The sequence below is a fragment of the Orycteropus afer genome, unplaced genomic scaffold, assembly GCF_000298275.1.
Source record: "Orycteropus afer afer isolate SDZICR_OR568_19922 unplaced genomic scaffold, OryAfe1.0 scaffold00067, whole genome shotgun sequence".
NCBI classification, from domain to species: Eukaryota; Metazoa; Chordata; class Mammalia; order Tubulidentata; family Orycteropodidae; genus Orycteropus; species Orycteropus afer.
In genome coordinates, this window is record NW_006921654.1 from 2279064 (window position 1) to 2293948 (window position 14885).

A 14885-nucleotide genomic window follows, 5' to 3' on the forward strand; every position below is an offset into this window, starting at 1 on the left:
TGCCTTGCAGACCCCCTTCATGGGAATTTGCAGGATTTAAAAAAATAAGGCAGGAGTTTAAAGATAGAAACTTCAGTGGACTGCAAGTCAGGAGACCCTGGTTCTCAGCCAAGATGTAGCCTCAGTTTCTACTGCTAGGAAAAAGAAAAGAAAAGAAAGAGACAGAAGCAGAGCAAAGTGTTGTTTCTAAATATTGTGTGATCTCATTATGTGAAAAATCTGCAACAAGCAAATGTTTCGAGCCCAAAGCTTATTAGTGGTTACCAGATGTAGGAGGAGGGCGAAAGGGGTGCTCATTGTTTAGGAAGCTTTGAGTTTCTGTTGGTGGTTATGGGAAATTTGGCAACAGATGTTGGTGATGGTTGCACAACTTATTTAATGTAATTGGTGACACTAAATTGCACACGCACAAAAAAAGTTGACTTGGCAAATATGTTTTACATATATTTTTACAACACTTTAAAAAAAGAAAATTGATAACAGATAAAGAAATAAATATAAAGAAAGAAAGATGTTCTCAAACTCCAGGAGTTCCAGAAGGCAACCCGAGTAACTCCACTATTACCTGCATTACCTACTGGGCTCTGCATAGCAATTTATTGAGGGGAGTGTTTTACTGCTTCAAACAGGTTTGCAAACCACTGGACAAGATGATCTACAAGGTACCGTCTGGCTCCATGAATCTTTACTACAGGAGTTGTAGACACATTGCAACTTATTGCAATGTGGGAATAACTTCTGATACAAATCTAAGAAACTTCCTACTCATTTCTTGGACAGGCTCAGCTGTTTGTCCCACATGAAATGAACAAAATACAGTTGGCATCTGACACAAACCCACCTAGGACTTCCTAAGGCTGGCTGGATCTGTGCAACTCAGCTTGCCTGAGACCTGCCATCTAGTGAGCAAATCGGGCATTGACACTTCCCCCAATACCTGTGTGGTCCAACAGGGGCCAAGAACACTCCTTCCGGATGAATGTTAATTTCAAAAAAAGAATTAAAATGAGGAAATGGACTCGGAAACTGAAATGTCACCTCTAGCCAACGCCCTAGGCCTAAAATTGCTGAAATGATCAGAGCTGTCATTTTATTTTCTCCCGTCTTAAAATTACTGCGTTTAATTTAATTTCTCTACTGCAGATTCTGACCAACTCATCATATTTTCTATCAATACTACCTGCAGAATTAATTGGTATGCATTGGCACATAAGAATGGGCTGACAAGATGGACCACATTCAAATGAAAAGTGAAAAAATGCCCCTCCCCACCACCACAGCCATAGAAGGAGTTCTGCCAGTGTAGTGCTTAAAGCCTTTGGCTGCCAACCAAAAAGATCCACAGTTCGAATCCACCAGCCACTCCAAGGGAGAAAGATGAGGCAGGCTGCTTCCATAAAGATTTACAGCCTTGGAAATCCTATGGGGGTCACATGAAGTTGGAATTGACTTGATGGCAGTGGGTTTGGTTGGGCTTGGTTTGGACCACCATAGAAATACAGTTGTTTGAGCCATACGGTAATTGACATGGTGTCCTAAACATGTTGGTTGAGTCTTTGGCTTTCCTTCTGAAGGTTACTTCTGCTTCTCCTTGTTACAGCTTTTCCTTGGAGACCACAGCCTGCAGCCTACATGTCTGTGCCTCACCCTTCTGTTCAGGTAAGACTTAATTTATGAATGAGTCCCTAGGAAGCTTTGGATGGGTTGAGAAGTCCCATAGGGGTATGATGGCCAAAAGGACGCATGGCAGAAAATGTGAAGAAAGCGTGTTTAGGAGTTTCAGTTTGAATCAAGTTCCACCCATTCAGTCTCCCAGTAACCGTGTGGCCCAGTGCATGGTAGTGGTTTGGTAAATGTTTCTCGGTGATTGGGATGGTTGCCATTGAGTTGCTTCCAACTCATGGTGACCCCATGTGTGCAGAGTAGAACCGTTCCATAGGGTTTTCAAGAGCAAAGCGCTAGGCCTGTCTTCCAAGGCGCCTCTGAATGGGTTTGAAACACCAACCTTTCAGCTAGATGTCAAGCTTAACCATTTTCCCACCCAGGGATGCCATCTCTAAATGCCTAGAGAGGCCAATTCAATTGAGTCGTTGGTACAATAGGAAACAGTTGTTAACTAATCTGCATAAATCTGCATAAGATGAACATATGTGTGTGTTCACCGGGCACATGCTGTTGTTATTGTTGTTATGTGCCATGGAGTCAGACCCGACTCATAGCGACCCCTCCTTGGGTTTCCGAGGCAGCATCACTACGGAAGTAGATTGCCCAATCTGCCTTCCGAGGAGTGGCTGGTGGGTTTGAACCCCCAGCCTTCTGGTTAGCAGTCAAGTGCCTTAGGCACTACGCCACCAGAGCTCCTAGGAAACGAGAAAAACAAAAATCTCTGTGAGTTCCTGGGGCATTTCTCATGATTTACAAAAGTCATCTGAAAGCATGTTTTGAGAGAAATCCAACCTGGGACCCAGGGCTCAGGGACCTCTAGGTCCTAGAGGCCGAGAGTCATGGGACACTTGGTGGCTCTGAGCCCTGTCTCAGTCATGTGGCCACAGGCACCTGGAGGCCATGCCTGGTGATGGATAGAGAGGTGACCATGAATGGCCCTCCTGCAGACATCCCATCCCCCAGCAACCCAGACCTGCTTGCTTTACTCTCTGCATTTTCCACCACTTTAGCAAATTCATCCTGAGAGAAGCCCGTTCCTGCTGAACTCCGCCCCTCCATTAGCATTTCATACAAAGAAAACCTGGGGCTGAGTTTTCCACCTTTGCCTCTGGCAGCTCCAGTGCAGTTGTTTTTCATTTATTTCCATGTATAGTCTGGGATCGGAGCCCTCCACCTTCCCAGTTAACTCCCACCACCTGGGGAATGTGATTTTGAGGGGGCAGGAACACTGGCTCTTCCCTTGCTCCCACATCTTTCTCCACGTTGTAAAAACAGATTGTTACAAAGATGGCTTATGTCTGCAGACACAGAGAGAGATAGAGTCCTTTCTGGGCCGGGCCATGTAATGGAGCAAAGCGTTTGGGACGGAGTGGGCACCTCCAGCCGGCTTCTGAAGAACTGGGGAAGGAGGCATTGTGTTGGTTCCCTGAAGCAACTCGCTCTGTTTAGATTGCTTTTTGGAGAGAGTCTAATCAAGACAGGATGTGTTACTTCCAAACAGCTGGGAAGCATTATAGGTCAAAAGTTGAAATTGTGTTAAGAAGCATCGGAATGTGCAAGCCCCTTTGTCTCCATTCCGTGCTTCTCCCTCTGGTCTGCACAACGTTCTTTGTGGGACGAAATGTCTCGGTCAGGGCTGGTGTTGACACATGTGCCCAGGAAGAGGCTATGTTCATGAAGTCAGTGCTAGAGAGGCTCGCAGGAGGAGGATTTTGGTTCCTGATAAAAGGAAGCAAGAGCCCACTGAGGGGACAATATAAAGGAGGGACGTGAAGAGTCAGAGGACAGGAACGCTGAAAAGATCATTACAGATCATTCAAACCCTTTCATTACAAGTGTGGAAAATAGGCCCAGAGAGGTTCATGTCTAGCTCAAAGTCACACAGCTAGTAGGGGGCTGACCCACTGAAGGGGTGGACATACTTAAATCGTACCATGCCCCTGCTCAAAACCAAAGGGCGTGTACTTGTCATTAGGATGAAATCCAAACTCCCTTCTCTGGCCTATGGGCCGTGGGCATTCTGGGCGCTGCCCACTGCTCTGTCTGCCCAGGCCATCCCTCACATTTCCTGCCCCCTTCCTGCCTCTTTGTTCTGTAGGTTCATAAAGTCCTTCCTATTTCTGAGTTTGGGGACTTGTTCTTCTCTCCACTGGTAACATCACCTCCTCAGCCACTCCTCCAGCAAACTGTCCGGAAACCCAGCCCTGTCTCCCTCTCTCTCAGCAGCCTGGTTGTGTTCTCCCTGACACTCTATCTCAACCATAAAGGAGTACCACAGGGAGAAGATAATTCTCCTTTTCCACCTAGAGTGGAAGTATTTGGAGGTGAAAACCTTGTGTAGCTTGCTATCTGCTACATTCTTAGTATCCAACACATGACAGCTGTTCAATGTGTATTTGATAAGTAGATCAGTCAATTGACTGATTAGACAAAGATAGCCTCTCATTGTCTCCTAAGTGGGTAAAAGCATTTGGACATGTGCTAGTTTAAAGATGCTGACAAATTGTTTAAGAAGGGGTGGTCTTTGTCCCTCTGAGAGTCTAGGAACAAACATTTCCTCCACATGAGTATTTCTGGATTGTGGGATTACGGGTGATATTTACTCCCTTTGTTGTGATTTTTTTTTTTTTTTATATTTTCTAAATCTTCTATAGCAAGCATACTTTATTTTCTTAGTAAAATGCAGTCAAGATTACAAAAAAAAACTCCCACAACTCAGGAAGTATCAATTTCTCCTTCTAAACTAAGATTCTCTTTGTCTTCCTCCCTGAAGCCAGCTGAATGTGTTCGATTGTTGAAATATTGATTCAATGAATGAATGAGTGAGATAAAACTGTTGTGAAGTTCTTTACCCGTATGTCACAGGGCAGCTTCAGTTCATACAGCAAATAGATTTGCAGACTTTAAAAGGTTAGAAGCTCTGGTTTCAGTTTCTGATTTTTGTTTTTCATTTGTGTATTTGTGTTTTTGAGATACTCAGTGAAGACATAAATGAATTCCTTTAGCAAAGCAAATAATCATCTGTAACTTGGTTTATTTTTGTTAAGACCAGAACACCAGGGTTTCTTAAAATGAATCTCTTTCCACATCTATGTTTATAAGTTAATGACAAGCTCTGAAACATTCATTTAGCAACAAGAAGATTCTGCCATGTTTCTGGTTAGCAGGATCCGGTTTAACTGAATGTATAGACATTGCTTACACCAAAGGGGATGGGGACTCTTTGGGACCCCCAGGCAGCCACCAGCATTTCTTGGAGCAGGAAGTCAGCTGACTATTCAAGTGGCCACAGACTCCTGGGGCTCTGCCCATGCACTGTGGTAAGGAGTGATTGTTCCAGAAGCCTTTCGCTGCCTCACTGGCCAGACTCAAAGGCCTCACAGCTCTGATTCTTTAACAAATAGTCAAAATAGGTTACTAGTTCATGTGCTGGAGTGCCATGCTCCTGGTGATGCACCAGCTCAGTATAACCCAAATCCACCGAGCCTGTGAGAGGAATTGGGTGAACATGCAAATTCCCTTCCAGGCTTCCTGCCCCCCGTGCAACACACAGCCCCCCAGCTCCTGTTTTGGATTCCCGTTGCATCAGCAGCTAAAGAGCATCTTCTCCCCCACGCTGCCACCCCCTTCGCGCCTCTATTATCTTATCTCCAGAGGTTTTTCAGCTCTTTCCGTCAGCCCAACAGGCTGCTGCTTTGGTCATCTCTCATCACTTAGACCTATAAATATTAATCACAAGCCTCTTATTTTAAAACTCTTCTGAGCATATTAACTATTTAGCCCCATAAATCAATCCTAAACTAATCTTAGTGGTCCATCATACTTTCACAAGTTGTGGAACTTCCCATTTTAGCTATATGCTATACCACTCTTCACTGTTTTTGCCACCAAAGTTCTTTAATAACATTTCAGTTGACTAGGCCCTTCTCCCTTCTTGAGCTGAAAGGAACAGGAAGGTAAGGATGGAGAAAGGGAGGAAGAAGAGGGCAGGTGAAGGAAGACAAGGGGAAAGAGGCAGGGGGAGGCCCATGAAGAGGAGGAAGGAGGGAGTGGAGAAGTGGGCAACAGGGATAAGACAGATGAACCCTGGACAATTAAAGACTTAGTGTTGATTCCCTAACTGGCTGCAGGAGTCCTGACCATAACAATACACTGTGCTGGGCTTGACTTGTTTTACACGTTGTCCCTATCATCTTCCAGCAGGCCACCTCCAAGAAAATCGAGTTCTGTCTTCATTACTAGCATGTCTTTCCAAGAGGGTCCCCAGGTAGCACAGAGAAACATAAGGGTGGCTTTGCCCCTCTTTTCTAATTAAACTCTGTGGATGTTTTCTTCCTAGTATGCTCCCATTCAGCATAACCCTGGGTCCAAGAAACCTCCCCAAAAGAACTGGGGCATCCTAGCAGTAGCACTGGTTTTGCACCAGCCACCCCAAGAGGGCTTCAAGGGCAGGAGGAGGTAGGGGAGTCGAGAATAGAGTCTGGCTGGCAGGCTGGCCCCTCCAGATGTTACCCAGGAAAGCAGCTGTTGCAACTTGCAACTCCCTGAGCTGTTGCTCTCTCTCACCTGTAAAGTCAGGGTGCACTGTGTGCTTCCTACAGCTGTTACCTGGTATAAAGGAGACAATGCTACAGCATCACCACTCACCATCTGACTCCCAGTGAGTGGTCAATAAATGTGGGCTTTTCTTATTACCATATTTCTTCTGTTCTCAGAAGCCATTGATCCAAAGTCAAAGCATCAATTTGATGACTTCTCAGGAGGAAAAACAATGTATTAAATACACATTCTCATTTTAAGGCATCACAATTCCAATGGTATTAAAAGGTGAGAAGAAATGTGTCTTAAAATCAATGAAATGTGGTCTTATTACTGTCACATTTTGGAGCCATTTTAAGTCATGTGCTTGGCTTGTTTACTTACTTTTTTCCTGTTGTGTCTGGTTCACCCAAGAGACGTATAAGGTCCATGAGAGAAAAGAACTCGAGATTGTTCACCACTCTGTTCCCAGCAGCTAGCAGAGAGGATAAATGGATATTTGTTTGATAAGGTAAGGTGGTCCCTATACATCGTAATATGTATGGGTTGTTGATTAAAACCCCACACATGTTGCATGAGAAGACAGTGATGGTTCAAGAGTAGGACTCTCACCTCCCAGGCTAGAGACCCAGGTTCAATTCCTGTTGCTCTAATGCTGAACAGGCTTCAGAAGAGCTTCCAGATGAAGGCAGATCAGGAACAAAGGCCTGGTGATCCAGTTCCAAAAATCAACCAGTGGAAACTCTGTGCAACACCATGGTTCCATCCATGACTGATCATGGAGCTGATAAAGGACAGGCAAGCATTTTTTGTTGTGCATGGGGCCTCTATAAGCTGAGGGCTGACTAGGGCAGCTAACAAACAATGACAATAACAACAACAAATGAATGTGATGGAATTTCTCCTGTGTGCTTCCAAAAGATAATAATCTAAACCATTGCCAGCACAGCAGCACTACAGAACAGAAAAAAATGAACTGCCCCCATAGGGTTTCCAAGGCTATAAATCTTTATGGAAACAGACAATCACATCTTTGTCCTGTGGAGTGGCTGATGGGTTTGAACCACCAACCATTCAATTAGCAGCTGAGCACTTAACCACTGGGCCACCAAGTGTATTCTATTTTGCTCTTTACCAGCACTGATGGCAGGAGCTTGTTCAAGGTGGATCCTGATTACATAAGCAGCTCAGAGCTGTGCTATTTTTTTTTTCAGTCGGCATTGTAGGGCATGAACATTCTGAGCAGGAAATTAGTAGGATTGGATGTGAGTTTCAGGAGGCGACTCTGGTGGTCCTGGGGGTCAGCTGGAGGGATGAGAATCATGGGAATGGAAATAGTTGTTGTGATAGTTCAGAAAATGATGGCAGGGCTGGACATGACATAGTAGAAGTGGGAATGGATGGGTGTTGGGGATCAACTGGCTGAAGAGAAAGAGTAAACATCAGCCTGTTGGCCTGGTAAGTTGTTAGAGTCAGAACTCCCAGGATAGCAAAGATGGCAATGGATATTGCTGATGGAATGGATATTGCTGATGGATGTACAACACAATTATGTAACAGGTGCCACTGCTGAATTGTACACATGAAAAATGTTCAATCAGCAAATGTTGGTGTTACATATTTAACAATTAAAAAGGATGATGTTACCTTCTGATGATCACCAAAACCATGTACTCAAACATTCACAGCAGCACGAATCATAAAAGCCCCACAGGGAATTACCCAATATCTTTGATACAGCAGAAGGCCACACAGCTATGGCAGAAAAGATCTCCAACAGGATGCAACAACACAGTGAATGTCACAAACAATGCTGAAGGAAAACACGCCAGACACTCACCCTCTGAGAAGAAAAGCTGGTAGTGACTCCAGGTAACATGGGCTCCAGACAGAGTTCTGGTCCTGACTTCACCTGGTGTTCACCACATCAAATTCCAGGTGGCTGCATACTTTGCACTGGTGTGCACTGTTCTGAAAATATATTGTACTTAAATTTAAAAAAGTATCCCAGGAACTACATTCATGACTATATATTGGTCTGACAGAGGCTCTCTCTACCTCTGTATTTATATGTGCTACAAAGATATCATGAATGCAGTAGAGCATATCAGGGGCAAATTTATGAAAACTTCTTAGTCATAACCACACACCTGGAGGGAATGAGTGTTTGGGCATGAAGCCTCAGGACCATAGTCTCAGGGGACACTAAGGTCAAATGGCATAACCTAATCCACAAAGACAATGTTCTACATTCTACTTTGGTAAGCAGCAACTGGGGTCTTACAAGCTTGTGCGTGCCCATCAAAGGTTCAAGCTATTTTGTCTCTCTCCATCCAGGGCAAAGAAGAGTGAAGAAAATCAAAGACACAAGGAGACAACTGGCCCACAGTCCTAATGGTCCACATGAATCTCAGCCTCCATGTCCCTGAGACCAGAGGAACTAGATGGTGCCCCACTACCACTGCTGACCACTCTGAAAGGGATCACAATAGGAGGTCCCAGACAGAGTGGGGGCAAAATACAGGACAAAATTGAAAACCGTAAAAAGATCAGGCTTACTGGTCTGATGACTACTAGTGGAAACCCCAAGACTATGGCCCTTAGATACCCCTCAAACTGAGAACTGGATTCAGCCCCTGTGGCTCAACTCTCAGCTAAACAAAAGGCAGGTCTATGAGGTGAACCGTGATACCAAGAGCATATGCACTCATTGGAATGATCAACCAATCAACCTGAGCAGCAGTTGCCCAGGGTTAGAGCTAGGAAGTAAGGGGGGGAGGGGGGGGAAAAAAGAAGGGAAAAGAGCAGATGGTGGGAGGAAGTGAAAAGAGTGCTATTGCATTGTGAGGATTGTAGTGAATGTCACAAAATAGAAATGTGTGGATTACTGAATGGAAAACCAACTTGCTCTGTAAACGTTCACCCAAATCTCATTAAAAAAAAAAAATTATTGTTTTAAATATCCTTATTTACATTCTCTGTAAGACCTAGCAATCTACCTCTGAAAATTAGCCAATGAAAATCATGTGAATCACACCAGAACACAGTTCAACTCAGTAGCTTCAGGTGTGTCATCAGGAGGGACCAAACACTAGAAAAGAACACAGTATTTGGTGAAGTAGAGGGGCGGAGGGCAAGGGAGACCCTTGGTGAGGTGGCTCGCCACAGCATCCAGCTGTCATGAGGATGACCCAGAACTGGGCACCATGTCGTCCTGTTGTACATATGGTCACCACCGAGTTGGCGTCAACTCGTCATCAGCTATCTATCTATTCATTAATTTCCATGGTAACACCACCAATGCCTTCCATTCTGGAGCGCTTATCCTATGTGCGAGAAATTGCTGGGAGCTCATGGCAACTTTGAGAGATAGACTCTAATTCCCCATTTTACAGATAAGAAAACAGAGGCACAGAGATAATAACATGACTAAGGCCACCATCACTCTTTAGGAACTGAACAGGATGGGAACCCGGGAATCCCTACATTATACTGCCTCGTGACACCACAAGAGTGATTCAAAAAACTGTGTCTGTCATCATTCCACTTCAAAACATGGAATCCACTATGTCTATATCCTACTTTTTTCAGAATAAGCCAGCTCTGTTTGCCCAATGATGAGCTATTTCAGCACTGGGCTTACTTTTCCCAATCCCAGACATATACCTTCCTTAGGAAATTTTCCATCAAACAAATGAATTCACCCTAGAAAAGCAAACACATTTGGGGTAGAACAGTCATCTTTTTAAATCAGGTTTTGTGTTTCCCATATAAACCGGCAGCCCAGAGGTACTATTTCTGAAAGCATTTTGTCATGGAAGAGTTTTACCTGAGTGCTATTTAGTATTATCACTATTATCCTTGTTATTAATGATGATGATTTATCTAGCCATTTGAGCAGGCACTGCCATTTAGAGACTAGGAGTCCAAGCCTCGGTTGATACTTAAGTCAGCAACCGTAATGGGAAGAGGAGACGGCAAGGGGAGAAATTAAAACAGACGGCTCTATCTTCGGCAGACAGCCACATTTTGGGGCCCAAGAAGCATGGAATATGAAGGAAAGAGTCAGCAGAAGGGACCCCAAGGACAAACACTTCCTCCACAGTTTCGCTGCAGTCTGCCGAAACTCAGTGAGCTCCCCAGAGGCCATGCTGACGTCCCACATGCGGATACCTGGCAGAGATTTCAAGCCGTTTTCAATCGAGAGCACAGGTGACATTTGCAAGAACCCTGTGAGCTAGGCACGGGTGTCATTGTTTGACACCTCCGCCCCTGTCCTGCTGCTGGTGAAGAAGTTAAACCTACAGAAACACACTACCATGTGACAGTATCACAAAGGCCCCTGTGGCCAGTCTACCGTGCAGAAGTGCAGGAGCTGTGAGACGCTTTCAGGTGTCATTTCATCGGCAGTTCACAGACACTGGGGACTAATAAAGCCATTAGGGAAACCTGTTAAATACCCAGATTTTATATTTATATTTAATTTATTTATGTGGTTAAGGTATTTGGCTGCTAACCAAAAGGTCGGTGGTTCGAGTCCACCACATGCTCCACAAAAGATGAAGTAGTCTGCTTCCATAAAGACTGACAGCCTTGGAAAACCAAGGGAGGTCGCTATCAGTCGGAATCAACTCAACGGCTGTCAGTTTGGGTTTGTTTGTTTGTTTTTGGTATATACATTTTTTATAGATTTTTTATAATATATATTTCTATTTCTAATTATATTTCATACAATTATTTATAATTAAATTGATATCGATAAGTATTATTTTATTTAGTTATATATTTATAATTAATTTATAATTATACATTTTTTTTTTAAATAAAACTTCCCAGAGGAAGAATTCAGGCCTTGAGATTAATAAGTGCTTAGAGTGCTGAGAGCAAGAGTAATCAAAAAACTCTCACTGAACATATCCTGGCGAGAGTCCACAATAGCAAAGATGAAGAGAAAACCCTAAAAGTTCTGAGAAGAAGGGAGGGAACTTCTGTGGGACAGTGATCAAGTTCACATCAGATTCTCAGCCTTGGAGGGAAAATGCATTTCAAGGACACACCTAGCCAACATGACTACACGTTCACAAATGCACCTGCAAAGAATCTTTTCTGTGAAACAATATAAATGAAAGTAAACTTCAGCCAAATGGAAAAGGAATTCAAGAAAAGTAGAAAAGGTGACTAGGAAATCTAAGAAACAAAAGAAAGTCCAGGAGGGCAGTAACATGGAATCCCACGATGCCGTGAGCTTCAAATTCTGGAAGGTGAGGCAACTTTACCGAGGCTGGTACCCAAACCCAAACTCATCTGCCTCATAGAAGTTGCACTAACATTTGTGGACATCATCTTTTACCATTTTAAAAATGTTTTTTTTAAACAAGGAATCTGCTCTGCTGCTCACATATATCAACTCTTTTGAAGGGGGGGGGAAGCTTTCCCAGATTTTAAATTTGTAAAGAAGGCATTATTAAAAATAAAGTTTTACATGTCTTAAAAAAAAAAAAGCAGTTGGGAACAGGAAGTTGGATGCCAGAAATAGCATCTTCAAGAGGAAGGCATTCTGTCGTTTAATTTGTATGATGAAGAACCTGAAACTTCTTAGTAGGGAAATGAAGGGCTAGATTTTCACTATAATAAGAAAAAAGTAAAGGAACCTCCCGGGGGCAGCAGGTGGGGGTGGGGGGGGAATCCACATCCATAACCATGAAAGGCATCGGTAATATATTGAAAAGTAAAGAAAGTTTTTTATGGTTCACTCATATTCCTTCCAATGATGGGAGTTGACACGTATTTCCCTTCTCTGTGATCCAGTCAGAGCACAAGACTCTGCAGCCAGATGGAAAAGGACACTAGGAGGCCACCAGGTAGACCAGCTCTGAGCAAGAGGCCCAAGTTCATGTTCTGGGTTCAAATTCTGCCTCTACCAGTTGCTAGTCTGTGGCCTTGGGCAAGTTACACATTTAACCTCTCTGTGCCTTGGTTCTCTCATCTGAAAATCGTCATCTACCTCATAGGACTGTCATGGAGATTAAATGAGCTAATACATGTAAAGCATTTAAATGGTAACTGGTTTATAGTAAGCACCCAGATATTAAGTGTTATTACTATTATAGGAGGCAGGGTGGTGCAATGGTTAAAATTCTCAATTGCTAACCAAAAAGCCAGTGGTTCAAACCAAACAGCTGCTCTGTGGGAGAAAGATGAGGCAGTCTGCTTCCTTAAAGATTTACAGCCTTGAAATCCTATGGGGCAGTTTTACTCTGTCCTATTGGGTCACTATGAGTTGGAATTGACTTGATGGCAGTGGGCTTGGGTTTGGATTACTGTTATTATTACAATACTAGAATATTCACATAGCATTTTACTTTTGATTCAAAGGCTATTATTAAAATTAGTCTATAACAAACATGGAAGATTAAACTAGAATGAAAGAATATGAAACAAATATCAAAACTGAGAAGGAAAAAATATTGATATAGCTGACAAGGCAGGGGGAGGAAGGAGGGAAGAGGAGAGAGGCTGCAGGGGTGGTTCATCTTAGAAGAAAAGCATGAGATACTGTGCCAAGTGAATATATTAACACATACAGACACACACTCATATATACACAGACACACACATGTGCATATATGTCTGTATACACACATAAACATACATACCAAAAAAAAAAAAAAAAAAAAAAACACTGCTGTCCAGTCATCTCCGACTCATAGTAACCCCTCCTTGGGTTTCTGAGGCAGTATCTCTACACAAGTAGATTGCCTATTCTTCCTTCCGAGGAGTGGCTGGTGGGTTTGAACCGCCAGCCTTCTGGTTAGCAGTCAAATAAATGCCTTAGGCACTATACCACCAGAGCTCCCAAACATACATACAGTTGATGTTTATTACTCAAGATAGTTATGTTCTTTAATGTAGCCACCAACACAAAATCAGCAAATACCGAACCAGCCTTTTCCATTGGGTAGCTCAAATCTCTCACTTCTTTATGCGTGTGCGTGTCTACAAATGGCTGCAGAAGCATCGTGGGCATTGATTTGGTGAGTACAGGTAAACTGTAGTGAGTTGTTGTTGTTGTTGTTGTTATTTGCCGTTGAGTCGGCCCCGACTCATAGCGACCCCTCCTTGGGTTTCCAAGGCAGTATCACTACGGAAGTAGGATTGCCCAACCTTCCTTCCGAGGAGTGGCTGGTGGGTTTGAACCGCTAGTCTTCTGGTTAGCAGTCAAGTGCCTTAGGCACTATGCTACCATACCGAACCTGCAAATACTGAAGATCAACTGAAATCTGAAATAATAAAAAGTCCTAACCATGATAATCTGGAAATTTCAGAAGGCATGGAGTGGTGCCATCCAGTTTCAATGACGTTGACTCCTGCTTACAGTGACCTTGTGTGTCAGAGCAGAACTGTGCTCCTTAGGGTTTTCTGCGGCTGATTTCTCAGAACTAGATCCACCCGCCTTTCTTCTGAGGCTCCTTTGGGTGCACTCCCATCTTTAACCTCGTTTTGTGAGACCCCCTCTCCTCCAGATAATTATTCTTTAATTAGGAGCCATTAGTGCCGGGGACTCCAGCACATTCCCCACGCCTCAGGGCTTTACCTCACAGAGCCCTGAAACCCCCTCCCCTCCTTTTCTACCTCCTAGCAACAACCAATCAAAGGAGAGAGGGACCTCTTTGCTTTTGTGTTACTCCACCCTGTATTTTTCCTATAAAATTGTAATTGTAGTAGAGCACGGGTTCTTTTTCCCAAACCGTTGTGTCGGTGTAAGCAGAGACCCTAGCTCGAGCTAGCCAATAAACTTTCCTTTTGCATTATTGTGTCAGTGGTAGCTTCCTCACGCTGACACTCCTTTCAAGACCTGGGACCAACAGTTTAACAGTTGGCTACACTGTCTGCACCCCCAGGAATTCCAGGTAGTAGACTGGGAAGGAGAAACGAGGGGTAAGTAGTGACTGTTGACATCTGTAGAGTATAGAACCTGCTATGTACTGTCAAGACTTATGCATATATTACCTCATTTAATCCCCTAACAACCCTAAAAGCTAAGAAGTACCATTATTATCATCACTGTGACCATTTTATAGGTGAGGAATTTGAGGCACATGACCTTAAACACATTCTTCCCCCCCCCAGTCCAGCCTCAGACGAGAGCATCGTGCCATCCACCACTTTGACTGTAGCCTTGTGAAACCCTAAAGCACAGGACTCAGCTAAGCGGGGCATAGAATGCCGACCCCCAGAAACTGGGAGACGAGAAATGTATGTGGCTTTAAGTCACTAAATGTGTAGTGATATTGTCTCACATCAATAGATAGCTAATATACTCTTATAATTAAAAATACTAATGATGACCCTTTAGATTTTTTTTTCATCTGGCAATGGCTTTCCATTATTAAAAACAAATTTAGGAAGAAAAGTGATACTGATGAAGAATCGGGTTGGAGAACAATGTCTCCAGTCCAATGCTTTCATTAAACGCCTAAGGAAACCAAGGCACAGACATGTTGAACAACCTGGCCAGGGTTACCCAGCTCAATGAATACTAGGTATTTGATGAGACACACAGAGCCCCAGAGACTCTCCACTTTCCATCTCACCACCACCTGCAGAATGACAAGTAGAATTAATAATAATAATAAAATTAGCAAAGTGGAAGATAATTACATAAATAAAGGGCAAAATTC